The 19,527-nt window shown below is 43.6% G+C and overlaps 1 protein-coding gene across 1 annotated transcript in view; it reads right to left on the bottom strand.

The window, feature by feature from the left end:
* Positions 1–19,527, bottom strand: part of TENM2 (teneurin transmembrane protein 2) — an 881,884-nt gene that overhangs the window by 322,114 nt on the left and 540,243 nt on the right.

Genomic DNA, 19,527 nt, shown 5'->3' with positions numbered 1-19,527 from the left:
GAGCCTTGGTCTGTGTCTTTACCCACAACCCAGCTTAACTCTTTGCACATCTCCAGGCCCCCCGCCTCTCCCAGCCTGTCTTGCACCCCGCTTTCAGATGAACTCTTCCCCCCAAAAGCATCCGGGAGCTTTTAAACATCCTGCTGCCCAGGCTGCTCCCTGGTCCTATCACATCAGAATCTCTGAGTTGGCACCCAGGTATCCACACTGTTTCAAACTCCCAAAATGATTCCAATCAATCAGGACCCAGGCAGCCAGCTACAGCTTAGAGGTAGCTGAGCAAGACGAAGCTGCTGGATCAGTGGTCCTCGAACGTGAGCCTATGTCAGGATCACCCGAGAGCTTGGTAAACCACAGGTGGAGTTTCTGACTCTGTGGGTCTGGGGAAGGGGGGAGGGGTGCTGAGGACTTGCATTTCTAGCAAGTTCCCAGGAGTAAATGATGCTTCTGGTCTGGGGAAACCAAACTTGGAGAAGCACAGCAGCAAATCATTCTCTCTAGTGGAGGCATCTGGGGGTGAGTTCTTTGCGAGGAAAACCACCCTTCACTAAAGGCCGGGTGACGAAGGAGCCGGAGGTGATGCTGCAGCAAAAGGCTCTTGAAAGATGCCCGGGTGAGCAGGAGGCGGGAGGACGTCATGCCTTTTGTGTGCAAGTCTGTCTCTGCAATCCCCGTGCCCGGTGTAAAAGGGCCCAAGTTAACATGTTGACCTTACTTCCAACCTTCCAACATTTAGGGTGCTGCCAGGCGACTGGCAGATGCAAAGATCAAACAAACAAAGAAAAAAAATCCACTATGGATTGTTCCTGTGTGATTTTCCAATTCCAATTTCTAAGGAATTTCTCAGGCTCATGAGTTTACTCTCCATCTCTGTATCTATCTATCTATCTATCTATCTATCCATCATCTTCTAAAATAAGGCCCGGGGACCAGCCGAGGCAGCGCTCATAAATGCAGCCAAGAACTGGATGCCAACAAGGCTATCCTGAAATACCTCATTACCGGAAAGAATGTGGTTGCTGCTTTTCTTTTCATTTAGGTTTCAAAGGTAATTCTGACCTGGCAGGCAGATAAATCTGTGCTCACCATCTCCTGACAGGGATCAGGGTAAACAGCGCTCCTACCCGAATCCCTGAGCGTTTATAGTAAGAAAGGAAAATGAGGACTATAATCTGGAATGGGGTTTATACATTTTTTAAGACCTGATTCCTCCCCGCCCCCCGCCCCCCCGCCGCTTACTTTTTTATGCATCTGTATTACAACCAGCTCTTTAGCTAATATTGTTCTTGTGCCGAAAAGCAAAGTCTACCAGAGCCGCCTGGACTACGAGCCCTTTTATAATTACAAGAGAAGGAAGAGTCTCTGAATTCTGAACAGGAAAAAAAAAATACTACAAGCTGAACCAGCTCAGCTAATGGCACAAATGAGACTTAAGAGCCAAATGAAAGAGCAGAAATAGCGTGGGTCCTCATTGCTTGCTAAATTGGGGGAAAAATCCTACAAACCTCAACGAAACCAGCTCATCAGTCAGTCCTCACTGCTGTTCTAAAAGTGTGGATTAATCAGGGAGCCAGGGAGGAAGGAGCGGGCCGGCCTCCCATGCTCTGAAGCGTGCTAGAATGATGAGCCCGACACTGTGAGCCTTTCTGCCATCACAGCCCAATGAGGGAAGCGCATTTCGGGTGGTTCTAAAGATCCACAGCAGTTATGGTAGAAGCTAGCACATCCGCCCTCTTGCTAGGCAGGGGACACGCACAGGCAGGCTGTTTTCTGGACGTTTAGCGAGGAGGAGAAAGCAGGCGTGGTCTGCAGGCAACCCCCCTCCCATGGCCTTGGGAGTTGATGTGTCAGTGTCCCTCCCGGCACTCTGAGGCGAAGCCGAGAGCCGCCTGTAAGCATATCCAGAACAGAACGGCCTTGAGAGGTTGATCATGGGGACGGCTGTGCCTCCCAGCTCTGCCTGTCTTGGAGAGTTATCACCATCACCCATGTGGCATCTGTGACCCCGCTGCTCCAGAGCTCCCGTTCTATGTCCCGATGCCTTTGGAGCAGGGCACGTTTTCACCAGAGCATTGGATTTCAGATTGCAAATGTCCTCTTTCTTTTCCTGGAGGCCAGATTCAGGGGTGATTCTTTTTTGTAAAGTCTCCATCCTCTGGCACAGGCTCAAAACCACTTCCTGAATGAATGCGTGCCTGAACACATAGCACATGTTTTGTTTAGGAGTCACGTGCCTCACCCATGAGATCCCGTAATTCCCTGACTTCCCTCGTAATCCACGGTTCTCAGCAAGGCCCTCCACAACCAGATTCCACGCTTACGCCCCGTCATTTCCCCTCCTTGCCCGGATCTGGACGCATCGGTGTGCTCGTCATTGTATCAGCAATGCCCGCTTTCCCCCCAAGCACCCTGTTCTTGCCTACCTCCGTGCCTCTGCACCTGCTGTGGGCATTTCCTGATCCCCACCTGCCCAGCCAGCTGACTGCTAGTCAGAATTAAGATCTCAGTCAGACGCCATCTTTCCCATCCCAGGTCGGGCCCAGGTGGGGAGCGCCTCGCTGTGCCATTCTAGGACCGTGTCCACGTCCATCAGAGCATCCGACCTGCGGTACCACAATCACCTGCTTCCCTTTGCTCTCCTTCCTGTCTCTCCTCACTTTGTGCTGCCACTAAATAGATAGGGTCTGCCGAGGGCCATGTGCCCGGTCAGTCACCTCTGACCCTCTGTCCATTCTACATGTCAGTAGATGCTCAATAAATATTTGTGGAAGTGAAAGGAACTAGTGGTACTGTTGGACGGCAGCAAAAGCCACCGGAGTCTTCAGCTTCTCAAGCCTCTAATAACATTATGACAAAACCTATTAAACAGTGACAGTCAAGCTTTAGGCCAGTGGTTCTCAAAAGGTGGGCCCCAGACCAGCAGCATCAGACATCACCTGGGAACCTGGGAGAAATGCCAATGTTTAGGTCCATCCAAGACCTGCTGAGTCAAAAATTCCGAGGTGGGGCCCCCAAATCTGTAGCTTACAAGCTCAAACGGTGATTCAAGGGCCCGCTACTGAGGTCCTCTGCTTTGAGTAATTAGAAGCAATATTTTGGGAGGATCCAGGTTCAAGCAGCAGTGGCTCAAACCCTAACTGCTATGCATGAATGTGTGAGTGTGTGTGGATGTGGTCAAGGAAGCTAAGTGCTGTGAGGCTCATTTTCTTCACCAGTAAAAGGCAGAGGGGCAAAACTTAAAAAGCCTGGTGCAGTGCCTGGGGCACAGTAAATGTTCAGATGTTGATTTCCAAACTTACTGTTTCCCCACATGTATGCCAATGAAGGTTAGTTCCAAAAATATTCAGGAGAAAGCAGAGGAAGATGAAAAAAATCAACGCTGCCTGGTCAATACCTTTGAGAACAAAGGCATCTATTCTTCTCTCTGAGATTCTCCATTCATATGAGCCTATTAAAGGCTCTGAGAAGTCCTACAACGTTTCTTTCCACACTTTGCTTGATCCAGTCTTTTCTAAGTCCTTCCTTCCTTCCTTCCTTCCTTCCTTCCTTCCTTCCTTCCTTCCTTCCTTCCTTCCTTCCTTCCTTCCTCCTTCTCTCCCTCCCTCCCTTCCTTTCATTGGGGGAGAGGGGATCAGGATAGGGGTGTGGTAAAAAGGAGGCAAAAACAAAAGGAACATTTCTCACCTTGGATTTCAGTTTTCGATTGTTTGCTTTTTAATTGGAGTTTGGGAAGAACGGCCTCCAGAATGTTCTTATAGTAACATACTGAATATTTAGAAAATATGAATAATTATCTGGCAATCACCCAATAGATATTTATTTAGCACTTCCTAAGTGTAAAATGCTCTCTTGAGTGTTGAGGGTATGGAAAGAAAAGAGGAGAACCAGAACTGGCTTGGGAAGGCCTGCCTGCCTGAGGGGATGATATTTGAGCCAAGTGAATGAACAGATCAGCCCTGGGGAGATATGGGGAAAGATCTGGGCAGATGCAATAGAAAGAGCAAGGTTATCAAATGAGAGAGCGCAGTGGTTTTGAAGAATGCAAAAAAAGTCTAGAGTTGCTGCAGAGTGAGGAGAGGAAAGGGGAATGAAAAGAGAAGTTAGGAGAGTTAGGGTCCAGCCAAACCATACCATGTTAGCCACATACATGCTATGGATTTTAGTCTAAGTGCAGTGGAAATTTATTTTATTGAACATGCTGCCCTGGTCTGGTTTTTAGGCATGAGAATCTTGCCCTATTTTCTGTATTTTCATTGGTGAACACAGAAACTTGAAATATCAAGAAAACCAAGTATTTTTCCTTCATCCACTCATCTATCCATCCACTCATCCATCCATCCATCCATCCATCCATCCATTATCCATCCATCCATCCAATAGTCACCTCTGTCTTCTGACATGTGAGGCACTGCGAGTAACAAGTAACAAAGATAGAAAGATAAATCAGACCAAGCTTTCACTTTCCAGGAGTTTATCATATCATACAGTACTTACAATGTGCAAGAGGCCTGGTAGAAGTATAAATGATATGCTTGTTTCCTTGAGCTACCTTGTCATATTTTTCAGGGCGTCAATGTGCATGCTGGGACTAAATCTTTTTACCACATTCAAAAGTACGTTAGGCATACCGGTGTGCATCCTGAGCTTGTGTGGAGTACAGAAAGTAGGGTAATAAGAATTCAAAGCTGACAAATCCAACTCAGTTCCTGTGTCACATAAGACCTCATGCTGCTCAGGGGATGGTCCTGTACTTGAATGATGGTCCTACTGCACAGTTTTAAAAGCCCTTGAAGTTATTTCCTTCTTTATTTCACTAACCAACATTCCTCCCCCCAACACTCTCTGGAAATGTCTCTTATAAAGAACGTTTTCTGTTTCCTGTGGCAAAGGAAAGGAAAGGAAGAAGACTAGCAACAAAGCATATGCTAAGGTAATTTCAGCGTTGTGAGAAGCCAAAAGGAAAAGATAAACAGCCCCCAGAAACCCACAAAGTTAAAGAGCTTGTTCCTTTTAAAGAAGTCTAATTGGACACGGCAGGGGTCTTGATCAGTGTGTCTAGTTGTTTTATGAGCGGAATTTTCTACTACAGTGTAGGAAATTCGAGTGTGTGTTCAACTTCTCTGCAGTTGCTTCTCCCACATCTATCGTCTAACCTTGAACTGATACGAGTGATTTTGGAGAGAGTAAGGCCATGGAGATATGTGTGCCAACCCTGAACCTGAGGTATATAAACAGTTTTTACAGTCCATCAACTCTTTGGCCTGAGTAGCTACTGAGTTACCCTCCCATTTTGAATTTCTCTTGCGTTTATCACAGACAGAGTTCTGAGTAGCCTACCCTCAATTGCTTACAGGAGGTGATGATGCAGAGTAAAAAGGTGGCAAGAGAAGAAGTAACCAGGGAAGAGGTAGTGCTCCACCTCTGATTAGCCTGGAGCGAAATCTCAGTGATTGCTAGGTTCCCTGAGGGAACTGGGATGAAGACTCTGAGTTCTATGGGGGAGAGTGCTTGATGCCACAGCCACGCGGTGTTTCATTACTAATAATAAACAAGTAATGATAACTTGCATGCCTGCTTCTGGCTGTGCGAAGGAGAGGCATTTTCCGCCGCACACATTATCTCGAAGCATAATTATCCCTGAGTTATAAATGGTGAAACTAAAACACAGGGAAGTTAATTAAAGAACTTGCCCAAGGTAACAATAGTCCAAATGGAAAAGGGAATAAGGCTGACTTTGGAGCTCTTAAGAGAGGTTGTTTCCGAATGGTGGTGGAGAAAAAATAAGGGCATGGCTTCCTTTTCTCCTTCTGAGGAAATATTTCTCAAGCTCCTTTGCTAAGCTTGAGCTCAGAAACATTACAGGTTCTGAAAACGGAAACACCCCCTTCCCCAGTGGATTCTGGATGGTACAGGCCATCCCACGTAAGCACTCTGCCCATGGCCTCTGTCTTGGTTCAGCCCCTGACAATAGGCTATGCTGCACCCCTGGTTCCTCACCCGGGGAGGGAAATCCATGCCTGTGTAGAGGTCCCTTTGAAGCTCGGTTGCATTGCACTGGGAATGTTTCTTAGGAGATCAACCGAACTTGATCCAGGTTATTCAAAACATGGGACTCTGGGCATGGATGTGAGCGGGGCATCTATCTTCCATACATTTATAAAAAAATGTGTTTGGTTTATATGAAGGTATGTGCTAGTTCTCCTCCATTCTGGGGAATGGGTTTTCACATATAACGTTTCTGAAATCAGGACTTTATGATTAACATGCACGTTAAATAAAGCATTTCTTTTTCCTCCCTTGAAATGAAGTCCATAGTGTGCTTCCCATCAATACCATTTTACAGTCAATATATCAAATGTATCTATTTCCATTGCAGGCCCCTTTCACTAGGGATGGAGATATCCCATGGCAAAATACAGTGAAATATAAATAGAATTGATTCAGCATAGCTCGTTTCCCTTTGTAAAAGTTTGAGACTTTTCCAATGCAGGCTGGAGTCAAATCAAACCCTAGAAGCCTGTGGGTTATTTTGAAAAAGGAATCTCATACTGATCTTGTGCTGTTATGAGGACAAGTTCGGGCCAGCAGAGTCTCAGAGCAGCAGACCTCCTCGGCGTCAGAATGCCGGGAGGAAACCAAAGGAGGTGATCTGGTGTGACATGGCCTTTCAGACCCAGGCGATGCCCAGCACCCGAGACACGGTAATCACACTATGGCTTTTTAATCGGGATGTGCCAACAGCACGTGGCTTCTTATACTAAGATCAGAACCAGAAGCGAGGCAATCTTCCATGTCATATGCTCCCATGTCGACAAAATACTTGAGTTTGAATTCTCCTTGTAACTGACCTTGGCAGAGCAGCATAAAACTCAGCTATGCTGTAAGGATATTTGGTCCAGGCTCCGTAACACTCATCTAACCTTTTCATGACCCATGCGAGCTTTCCTTCCTCTTAACTAGATGTGCTTGTTGATGAGTTCACCCGGGAAGGCATGGAAATGCAGACTACTTGTGCAAAGGAACCAGCGAATTTGCCCATTTGCAGTTATAACCTTAGGCGGTAAAAATATTTAAGTTACCACTGAGAGTAGGGGTTAGATGACAGTTGAAATGCCATTGAAAAAGCTATTGGTAGTTTAGAGGAAATCAGTCAAGAAGGTAAAGGCATGTTTTGGGGTAGTGCAATCTTAAGGGGTAAGAATTCTATTAATTAAAATAAAGCAATAGCTTGAAATGCACATACATATGTTTTTATGTAACATAAAATGGCAAAAACCAAACTATGTGCTAATACGTGTGAACTGGTGGACAGAGTCCTACAAAACACTGAGCATATGGGAAAAAAATAATGAAAAGGGACCTTGGTGGTGGAAACATTGAGACCATAAGAACTGACAAGACACTTGGGTTGTCTGACCCTCAAATTTCTGATCTGGTAAGTGGAGATGGTAATACTTCCTTAGCACATGGCAGTGATGGGGGTTTTAAATAAACAAGGCACGCTATGGTGTTTTCTAAAGGCAAAGGTGGCATTCCAACAGGGAGACTATGATTAATGACAACGGTGGCTACCACCATGCTCATAGTCATCAAGGATGCCCACAGGTTAGATGACTAGGACGGCAAGTTCAATGGCCTCCAGAGGCCAGGAAAATCACAGAAAGGAGCAAAAGTACAGAAGGTCTGCCCCATATAAAGCAGGCAGCCTCTACTTACCATGATGTGATATAGGCTGTAATGTTAGATTTGTTTTTTCAAGAAAGACAGAATTTGAATGTTTATATAAAAATCTCCTGATTTTTGCCCTGGTTGCTGTGTCTCAGTGGTTAGAGCATCTGCCTGAACACTGAAGGGTTGCAGGTTCGATTCCCGGTCAATGGCACATACCTGGGTCCAGGAGCGTATGGGAGGTAACCAATCCATGGATCTCTATCACATTGATGTGTCACTCTCTCCCCCTACCTCTTTCCCACTCTCTCTAAAAAACAATGGAAAAAATATCCTCGGGTGAGGATTAACAACAACAAAAATTATCTCCTGATTTTTAAAAAATGTTGTCACCTAAATAAAAACATTCTAAAAATAAAAGCAGGGACAAATTAAACAGGTTGGCAAGCTCATCTGTCCAACCCAAGGGCCAGATTTTGCAACCTCTGAGCTAATTAATGTATATAAGCTTGTTCTTTGAAAGAGAAAATATCATAAAAACATAAGTGATAATGATTATTATTTAATATCATCATCATCATCATCATCATCATCACCCCCACCAATCCAGGAAGGAGCAAACAGTCTTAGTTTCTAATCTTTGGATGGAAAATGTTTCTGTGCTTCTAAAGAGAGGTGCCAGACCCAAGGCTTCCTTGGAAGTGGTATAGTGTCTTGTGCTTATTCTTGTTCTTTTCATGGAATTTTGACATTCGAAAGTTGGAAGAGACCTTTCTAAACAGCTGGCACAAAATCTCTCAACACTATACAAGGAAAAAATGGAGGGTGCAAGAAGAGAACTGACTGCCCAGGTAACATAGTGGGTTCCCCGTAGGATTAGGTTCAGATTCGGATTCTCTGGCCCCCACTTCTCTAGGGCTCTTTCCTATCTTGGCTTCACAGATTCTTTTTTATCTTGTGAACCCTTCCTTTCAGCAATCGGAGATCAATAAAGAGAGGCAGAAAAGGCCAAGTCTGTCCCGTGTAATATGACTTTTTCCCTCCCTGTGAATTATTTTCACAACCTCAGTCTCTTATATTCTAACCAGTTTTCTGTCTTCACGAGAAGGTGCAGAGGTCAGCAAAAGAAATCATCACACCAGCATCCTGCTATTTAAATACGTGGTGTCCCATCCAATCTCTGCTTATTTTTTTGCAGCAAATTGCTTGACCTGAATGAGAAGAACGTGAGAAGAATGCAGTAGAAACGGGGGCGGGGTCATGAGCTGGTAAAGATCACTGCTCCTTTATGGCAGCCAGGGAGCCGCTGATAGAAACGTATCAGAGACAACGGCTCCCGCAGAAAGAATAACATGTAAAGCAGTGTCTTATGCAGGAGAGTGAAAGAGGGGTGGGTAATGGTGGGGTGCTCCAGGGAGATGGAAAAGGTCATTGAGATGAAAATAACCTTGGGAACTTGGGAAGAGGGCTCCATTACCACAGCCCGGCAGAAAACACAGGAGCCAATCAGATGGAACAGATTGAAATGCGATGCCAGCCAAGTGTGAATGCCACGGCATGCACTGCAACTATTTGGGGAGCTGGCACGGAGGAATAGGAGTCCTGTCCCCACCCCGCAGCCTATGGTTGGACACCAACACAATTCAAAAGCAGGGATTTGTAAGGTCACAACGTACAAAGTGCATCTTTGTAAATCCTATGGGAGGGCTGGGGGTGGGAAAGTGTGATGAAGATGGAGCAGGGTTCGTTCTGCACGGGGCCACTGACTGTCCCACTGAGGTGTTTAAATATGCCACACCATCAGCTTCATTTATTATTCTTTTTTAAAGCAAAGGGATGCAAACATCTGACTTAGCGTGGAAGAAGGAAAAAAGAAAGAACGATTGATCATTGCCTTTATTGCTGGATTTCCATGGTTGAGTGTTCTCTGATAGAATTGGTTCAACTCCAAGATGCTGTCTTAGAAACAATTATTGTTTTCCACTAAAATACAACTCTTGCAGAAAGCATTAATTTAAGTGATAACTGCCGAAATGCCTCAGTATCAAGAATGTGTGTGCCCCCTCATCTTTAGATTTATAAGCACCAGAAAGGAATAAGGATAATAAAACAACAGAAATCATAAAGATTTGACAGAAAATGACAAAAGAGAGGGCTGGGATTGGCCCGAGGGGTACTGGGGGAAAGACTGGTACAGTCATACCCTCTTTTCAGTGGAGGGTACGTTCCTAGACCCCCAGTGGGTGCCTGGAACCTCTGCTAGTACCAAACCCTAGATATTCTACATTTTTTCTTATACATACCTGTGATAAAGTTTAATTTATAAATTAGGCACAGTAAGATATTAACAATAATAACTAATTATAAATAGAACAATTATAACAATACACCATAACAGAAGTTACGTGAATGTTGTCTCTCTCTCTCTCAAAATATCTCGTACTGTATTCACCCTTTTGTGATGATGTGAGATGATAAAATGCCTGGGTGATGAGATGAGGTGAGGTGAATGACTCAGGCATTGTGATGTAGTGTTGGGCTATATATAAGGGTGACTTGAACCCCAGCACTGCTATACTGGGACAGTCATCTGACAACAGAGATGTCTACTGAGTGAGTAATGGGCAGGGAGCATATACAGCGTGGACACGATGGACAAAGGGATGATTCACCTTCTGGGCAGAAAGGCGCAACATTTCATCTTGCTACTCAGAACGGCGCACAATTTAAAACTTATGAAATGTTTATGTCTGGAATTTTCCATTTAATATTTTTGGGCCATGTTTGACCATGGGAAACTGAAACCATACAACATGAAACCGTGGATACAGGGGGAGGGCTGTACTGGAATTTTAAAATACAAAAGAGTTTTTCTATATTATACTAGTTTATTTAGAATCTAGAGTTTAAATATTAACTAGTAGGTTTCTTTGCTTGCTTCTGGCTTTCTTTGCCGCCCACACCGCTATATGCCATCAGCCAGAAACACCTTAATCCCTCACCTCTTCTACTACAGAATGAGAAAACCAGCTGGTGAGCCAGGGTCTACCCCCACGACGTTCTTGGGCCATTCTTTGGAATTGAAACTACCTTATGCATACCTTTTCCTCCCTCCTTTGGCTTCATTCACTCTTTCTTTGCTCATTTGCTTAATATTTAACATCTGCTTTGTGCTAGCTAAACATGGAGAGTAAAATGGGACACAAGGGAGAAACGGTTCTTGTCTTCAAAGAGCGTAAACCTAATGTTGAATCTAGTCAAATGGTGAGTTCAATGACAGAGGAGACATGGGAGCTCTGGAAGGAAGAATAACCCCGATTAGGGAGATCAAAAGCCTTCCTGGAGAAAACGACATCACATGCAAAGACTCTAAGGTGTGGACGGGGCACAGTCAGTCACTATGTTAGAAGTGGGATGAATGGTGAGATATGGGGAGAGGGAGGTGCATAAGAGCCTTTTATGATACGCTACAGGGTATAGACTATATCCAAGGAACAAGGGGGTCCTACTGAAGAGTTTGAAGTATCTTATTCACTTATGCATTTAATAGAAACTCTAATTGAGTTGTGAGAACAGATTAGATTAGGAAACAGAAAGACTCAAAGAAAAAAGAATCAATTAGAACCAATTAGATCTTCAGGCCAAAGATAATAGTAATTTGAGCTGGGGTGGTGGCAGCAGGGATGTAAAAATATTTAAGAGTCAAACTGGATAGGGTTTGGAGATTTATTCTAGGTCGAAATGAGGAACAGCAAGGGTGGTTTCTAAGTTGATGGCTTGAGCGACTGATTGGATGATAGGGACAGGCACTAAGATGAGAAAAACCAGAGAAGAGTTAAATGGAAGAACATGTTTCAGATTAAGTGTGAAGAGTTTTATTTCTGAACTTTTGTTTTTGAATTATCTATTGGACATCTTAGCTGAAATACACAGGGGGCATTTAGATATATTGGGTAAAAGATTTGACCTGGAGAAAAGGACACTGGAGCCATGAACTCATAAATTGTAATTTAGTGGTGAGTGTGGATGACTACCCATGGGAGAGTATATGAAAAATAGGGGTGAGGGGCTGGATTTTAACATATAGGTAGCCTGACATTTAAAGAATAAGCCGAAGGAGGCATTCGCAGGAAGGCAGAAGGGGCCAGAAACATAGGAACGAGAATGAGAAGCAGAACCTTAGATGCCAAATGAAAGGGCATTTCAAGGAGAAAGGAAGAGTGAAGAAGAGAAGTGTCAGATGTGATGAGAAATGTCTACTAAATTCAGCAAATAGGAGCTGATTTGTGAATGTAGTAAAAATAGTTACCAAGTGAGTAAACGTAATAGGTTGCAGAGTATGTGGGAAGTGGAAGAGTAGAGGTGAGGTAGAAAACCCTTTCGAGAAACTTTTCTGTAAATAAGAGGAATAAATCCCCACATATTTAAATCCTACTGGCAAAAATCCTTCAGAGAAGAGAACCTTAATACAGGGAGAAGCTAGGGCCAGCGGGGATTGAGAACCTAAGGAGAGAAGGGGGATGAGGTTTCTTCATTGTAACAGAAATAGGAAGGTAGCCTTGAACTGTACTCCCACACCCAGCATCTAGCTCTTTCCTGCTTTATACTCAGCTGGATGCTGCTGGGAGTGGAACTGTGTCCCTTGAGATGTTGATGCATGTGACCTGATTTGGAAAGAGGGTCTTTGCAGATATGATTAATTTAAGGTCATATTGGTCATTAGGGTGAACCTTAAATGCAATGACTGGTGTCCTTACAAGGAGGGATTTTGAGACCCAGAGACACACACAGGGAAAAGATGGCCATGTGAATATGGAGACACAGACTGAAGTTATGTTGTCGCAGTACCAGACTCACTAGCAACCACCAGAAGTGAGAAGAGGCAAGGAAGTGTTCTTCCCTGGAACCTTTCGGAGGGAGCGTGGACCAGCCAACACCTTAATTGTGGACTTCTAGCCTCTAAACTGGAAAGGCAGTAAGTTTCTGTTGTTTTCAGCCACCCAGGTCATCGTACTTCGTAAAGGAAGCCCCAGGAAACTAATACGGATGCTAAGGCCAGGCATTCCCTAGCCCAGTGGTCGGCAAACTCATTAGTCAACAGAGCCAAATATCAACAGTACAACGATTGAAATTTCTTTTGAGAGCCAAATTTTTTAAACTTAAACTATATAGGTAGGTACATTGTTATTAACTTAATTAGGGTACTCCTAAGGCTTAGGAAGAGCCACACTCAAGGGGCCAAAGAGCTGCATGTGGCTCGCGAGCTGCAGTTTGCCGACCACTACCCTAGCCTAACTCTCTAGATTATTGGCTGTACCATCAAAAAGGTATCATCAGAGGGAATTAGCTCAAAGGCACTACCAACTCAGAAGAGCAGCTCCTAAAAGGCACGAAGGGAAATATATTCCTTGGGTCCAATGAAGACAATAGATTAGATAAACATGCATCTTTTCTCATCACTCCTTATGGTGCCTTTTCTGTTCTTTCTAACAGTGACCAAGCTCACGACCCCCAACAGAGATGATCTCAGATCTTAAAGGTATTACAAGGACCTGCCCAAGTCAGAATGTATCCACCTTTCTGTAGCCCTGGTCCACCACTGCCCTTTACCAGTAAAAGGCTACATCAATAAGGATGTCTTGGACACATTTCAACCTGCACCAAGTGCTAAATGATACAAAAAGATGAGAGAAATGACCCTTGTCTTTAAGTGGTGGCAATTTAATGTTGACACAAGTGACTTATATGCATGAAATACCAAGAGAATATTACAAATCAGAATGTAATGAGGTGCTAAATTGAATAAGGCAGACGATAAGGCTGTTGTGCAGTTCTGGCTCTGCCTCTATTTGGCCAGCGTTGGATGGGAAAGCTTTGGGGAAAAGATGGGACCTGTGCTTAGATGGATGCTGGGTTAGTAATGAGGAGGAACGGTAGTTACAGGATCTTCTCCGTCTCATGCCATCCTAAGCCTGGGATTTTTCAGCAAGGCTGGAGGCTGGGATGGGATAAAGCACTAAAGCCCTAACAACTCCACAGGGCTCCCGAATCAACAGAAGCAGATACAGACAAATCTACGGATTCAAGGAAAATGCTCCAGTGCCTACCCATTCAAGTTCATAGCACCTGGTGTTATCTCGAACACATAGCCCCTAATCAACACCTATTTGTTGAATGAAATATATCTGAGAATATTAAACGGCTACCATTTGGGGTTCTAACATTGTATTGAGTATTCTATATGCCTGATCTCTTATTTTTACTTTTTCATCTAAAGAAAAATGCATACAAAGAGCGAGATAGTTATATGATGTTTGGTTCAAGAATTGCAATCCTTTTTTTATCATCACCAAATTCTTCCTTCCCAGAGGCAACCACGTTTACCTTTTTTTAGCTGATTATTTTCGTTTTTCTTTCTAGGTCTATAAATAATATGCTTAGCTGCTATTTCTTGCATTTTCAATTTTAGGCATTACCTAGAAACTTCTGACTTATAGAAGATGCAGACTTAGGCTTTTTTTGTGTACCTGCCAAGTCCACGTATGTACCTGTTCCATTTCCCCTTCCTTCTGATATAATACTTAAGACCATTTTTCAAGGTTTGTATGTCATTATGGTCTCATAAATGCTGTGAAGAGTTGAGCCATGTAGTACACGATGACTATTTTTTTTATTTCTTGAACATATATATTTTTTGTTTCTGAAATTGTCTTTTAAACATTTACTTAAATGTCTATCTACTTCTCATTGTGTAGACTGTTTTCTTTGGGTCAAGTTCCAGCTATACTGCTTAATCACTACCTGTCCTTGGGCAAGTTACTTAACCTCTCTGAGCCACAGTTCTCCCATCTGCAAAACAGGGATGATATTAATCCCAAACCACAGTGCAATGGTGTCAATGTCCTCCAGCCACACACCACCAACAGCACACTGTGGGGTTTATGAACTCCCTGCAAGGAGGGAGAAGGCACAGGAAGGGGAGCCATGGTGCTTCATCAGAAGGGTGCTAGGAAGGGCTGTGTGAGGTGATGTTAGGGAGGCCTCAAGGCTCACTCTCATTTGGTGCTGTCAGAGATAATTCTATAACCAGATGTCTCATTATGTCTTATCTACGAGAAGGGCTGACTAGAAGAGGCTAAAAAAAATTGGTAAAGAAAGAACTGTTACACAATTTAGCCCAGAGAGAGGAATGTTTTATATTTTTGTGTTTGGGACAGCAGCCTTGTTTCTGTCTGTGTTTAGGCAAGATGATGAAATGGTACCATTTTCATTTTATGTCACCTAGTCACAGAGTGGCCTGGCTGAGTGCTGGGGTCCTGCAAGACTGCTTATGTTTAAGGACAGAACACCATGGCCCAGTTGGAAACGCCAGGCTGGCTCCTGGAAGCACCCATTCCAAGATGTTAGTGTGAAGCCGTTCCCAGCCTCAAGGGCTACATTTGTCTTTCTTAGTGTTGAGGATTAAATGTGTTACCATTTGTAAAAACTGGTAGAACAATGGCCACCATAGAATAAACCCTTAGAAATGTGTGCTATAGGACACTAAAAGCATTGGAAGCAAGAACAAAAATAGGTAAGTTGGACAACATCAAAATTAAAAACTTTTGCATATAAAAGGACATTCAACAGAGTCAAAAGGCCACTACCAGAATGGGAGAAAATATTTGCAAATCATGTTTCCAATAAGTGATTTACATAAAGCACATGTAAGAACTCCTACAACACAACAACAATAAACAGCCTAATTATTAAGTGGTCAAAGGACCTGAATAGACAATTCTCCAAAGAAGATGTACAAATGAACGATAAACACATGAAAAGATGCTCAGCCTCAGTAATCATTAGGGAAATCCAAGTCAAAACCACAATGAGATGCCACTTCACATGCAATAGAATGGCTATCCTATATAATAAAAGGCTAATATGAAAATTGACCAAACAGCAGAACAACCAGTCACTGTGACGCACACTGACCACCAGGGGGCAGGTGCTCAACACAGGAGCTGCCCCCTGGTGGTCAGTGCACTCCCACCTCCACGGCAGCCCTAAGGATGTCCAACTGCCAGCTTAGGCCTGCTCCCCACAGAGAGCGGGCCTAAGCTGTCAGTCGGACATACCCCGAGGGCTCCTGGACTGCGAGAGGGCGCAGACAGGACTGAGGGACCCCCCTCCCCCGCCCCTCTGAGTGCACAAATCTCATGCACTGGGCCTCTAGTTATATATATAATAATATCAACAGAAAAGATATCTCAGAAAGGATGTAGAAAAATTGGAACCCTTGTGCATTGCTATGGTAGGAATGTCAAATGGTATAACTGCTGTGAAAAACACTATGGCAAGTCCTTTACAAATGAAACATAGAATTGCTATGTGATCCAGTATATTCTGAGCACATATCCAAAAGAAGTTGAGGCAGGCACTTGGATAGATGTTTGTACACCAATGTTTACAGCATCATTTTTTATAATAACCAAAATGTGGGAACAACCCAAGTATCCACTGATGGATGAATAAGCAAAAATGTGGTATTCAGACACAAAAGAATGTTGTTCAGTCTTCAACAAAAGGGATTTTTCTTTTCTTTATTGATTAAGATATTACATATGTGTCCTTATCCCCCCACAGCCCCCCCCACGCCCACACTCATGCCCTCACCCCCCTGTTGTCTTTGTCCATTGGTTAGGCTTATATGCACGCATACAAGTCCTTTGGTTGATCTCTCCCCCTTACCTCCGCCCTCCCATACCCTGTCTCTGAGGTTTGACAGTCTGATCGATGTTTCTCTGTCTCTGGATCTGTTTTTGTTCATCAGTTTATGTTGTTCATTATATTCCACAATTGAGTGAGATTATGTGATATTTATCTTTTTCTGACTGGCTTATTTCGCTTACATAATGCTCTCCAGTTCCATCCATGCTATTGCAAATGGTAAGAATTCCTTCTTTTTTTTTTTTACCACAGCATAGTATTCCATTGTGTAGATGTACCACAGTTTTTTAATCCACTCATCTGCTGATGGGCACTTAGGCTGTGTCCAAATCTTAGCTATGGTAAATTGTGCTATGAACATAGGGGTGCAATATCCTTTCTGATTGGTGTTTCTAGTTTCTTGGGATATATTCCTAGAAGTAGGTCAAATGGGAGTTCCATTTTTAGTTTTTTAAGGAAACTCCATACTGTTCTCCACCAGTCTGCATTCCCACCAGCAGTCCACATTCTCGCCAGCACTTGACATTCGTTGATGATAGGCATTCTGACAGGTGTGAGATGGTACCTCATTGTCATTTTGATTTGCATCTCTCAGATGATTAGTGACTTTGAGCATGTTTTCATATGTCTCTTGTCCTTCCTTATGTCCTCTGAAAGGGACTTCTGACTATAACATAGATGAGTCTTGAAGGCATTATACTAAGTGAAGTAGACAGTCACAAAAGGATATAGGTTGTATGATTCCACTTATATGAGGTACTTAGAATAGTCAAATTCATAGAAACAGAAAATGAAAGATAGTTGCCAGGGGCTTGGGAGAAGGGGTTGGGGAGCTAGTGTTAAATGGGTTTGGAGTTTCTGTTGGAAGATGAAAATGTTCTGGAACAGATGGTGATGGGAATGGTTGCACAACGATATGATTGAACTTAATGCCGTAGAACTCGTACACTTAAAAATGCTAAAAATGATAAATTTCCTTTTATCTATATTTTTATCACATTAAGTATTAAATTAAAAAGTAAATAATATCAAACTGATCTGTTCCAACTGTCTAAATCTCCTTTCAGAATGGCATTTAATATCCCTAACAGCTTGAGGACTTACAGATGTTCACTCCTGTTTTACAGATAAGAAAACTGAGGCATGGATTAAGTAAATTATTCAATATCAGAGTGTCAAAAAGTGACTGAGTTATGATTCGAATTCAAGTGGTATGGACGTCAGAATCCATACTTTTCAGAAGATAGTTATTTTTAATTATTATTTTTGGGAGCGATCTGAGAGGTTTACTGGGGCTGAGGCTGTACTATCTGTTGCAACTACCTACTGGTGAAAGGAATCTGTCTTTTCAGTCAACAGAGAACAGAGACATCTCTCACAAGGGGCTGGGGCCACATTTTCAAGTGGCTATAGAATATTCTGCAGAAGCTGGTTAGAAGTAATTATAGTCTTTAAAGGAATTCCGGAAAAGCTAACATTCTGGGTAAAAGCTGTTAGGGCAGGAAACTGTTAAGATGTCACACGGAGCCCCCAGGACATCTCGCCAACCTCCTGTTAGTACCAAGGAGCCAAGGACAGAGATGGAGAGGTGGAATGTACACAGTGCGTATCGACCTTGGGGATTTTGTCAATAGCAAGATTATTTGCTGAGCAGGAGCCGTGCTGTGCCGTATGTCACTTCCAGGCTGCACCTCTCCAAAGGAATTACCTGTCCATCTTGCTTGTGTGCTCACGTGCAACGAGGTACAGAGGAGCAGCCGCACCCTATCTGGGCTGGAAATTGCTAGGCCTACAAGCTACGTGTGTATTGGGGACGGGGGCAAGGAAGCACCTATGAAAGAAGAAAAGGTCTGATCTCTGTTTGCTACACTGCCCGCCAGGGAGCAGGGCCCAGAGAATCCAACAACCATCAGTCCTCAATTCTCAGGTGAAAACCTTGTTTTGGAGGCTGGGTGATGCTCTCTAGGAGCTTGGGTCAAAATACGAGGAGCTATGCCTTCTCCGCTTGCTGCTGGGACAACATTTCAACAGGTTTTGTAGGACCCCAACAGGAGCTATAGGTCCCCAACAGGTGCTATAGGACTCCAACAGGAGCTACAGGACTCCAAACCATGCTTTTCAACATTTGTAGTGAAATGACGAGCTGCTGCTTTGCATGACACTGTAGGGCTCAGTTTTGTCCGCGGCCCAGAGGGTGGAGTGAAATCCACACTGTCCAGGACGAGGTTTTCCAAACCTTCTCGTTTACAGATGAACTACAAAGTTCTAACATATCTCAGACAGAGCCAGGTCAAATATAGGTATACTGCACATATTTTCAAAAATAAGTATATTCCCCCAAGCTGAGATGCGATCTGTCCCCTTCCCCACCATTATGCATTTTTTCCCCATCATACATAATAGAATCAGGAAATTAAGAAAATAAAGGCCGTTATGAAAGACATTAGCTAATTCATTCATTTACTAAATACTTATTGAGCACCTACTATGGCCTGACACCAGGAATCTTGCCGAGGTCTCTGCATGTTGGATGAAGCTGAGAGGAGAAAGGAAAGCCTAGAAGGCAGACTGTGAAGTCCAGTGCAGCTCACGAGGGGAGTGGGATAAGCAGCCTCAGAATGCACAATGACTTTAAGAAAATGAGCTGGTATTATGAGCAGGGTACAACCATCGATGTGCGCAATAATTGCTGTGAGCTATTTAGAAAATTCTAAATTAAATTACAGTGGGCACAATCTGCTTAAGAGGCAAGAAAACTTACAACATGTTAGAGGAAAAATTCTTCCCCAAAGCTCACTAATGTAAGGGGAAGAAGTTTCATTAATAAAACAATTCTGTGCCCCCCGCCCCCCGCCCTTCTTTCTCATTCAAACCCAGCCCATGGCTGGTGGGAAGGGCCTAGGAGTGAATTTGTCCAAGAGCCACACTTCAGTTTTCATGAGAGGATATCAATGTGAACCTCTCTGTGGCTGTCAAGACAAATTTGTAACACAGAACATTTGCTTTGGCTAATTCCCCTAAACATTTAGTTATGAGCAATGATATTAAAGGGTTAGTGTCTAAGGGACAAGCAGTTTCCATGGTCCTTTATAGAGCGAACGTTTATGTATGGATCAAGTTTTGTCCTTGGGCTGTGTTTTTGGACATTTG

This window comes from Myotis lucifugus, unplaced genomic scaffold (genome assembly GCF_000147115.1).
Source record: "Myotis lucifugus unplaced genomic scaffold, Myoluc2.0 scaffold_172, whole genome shotgun sequence".
Classification (NCBI taxonomy): Eukaryota; Metazoa; Chordata; class Mammalia; order Chiroptera; family Vespertilionidae; genus Myotis; species Myotis lucifugus.
This window is presented reverse-complemented; position numbering and strand designations above follow the sequence as displayed.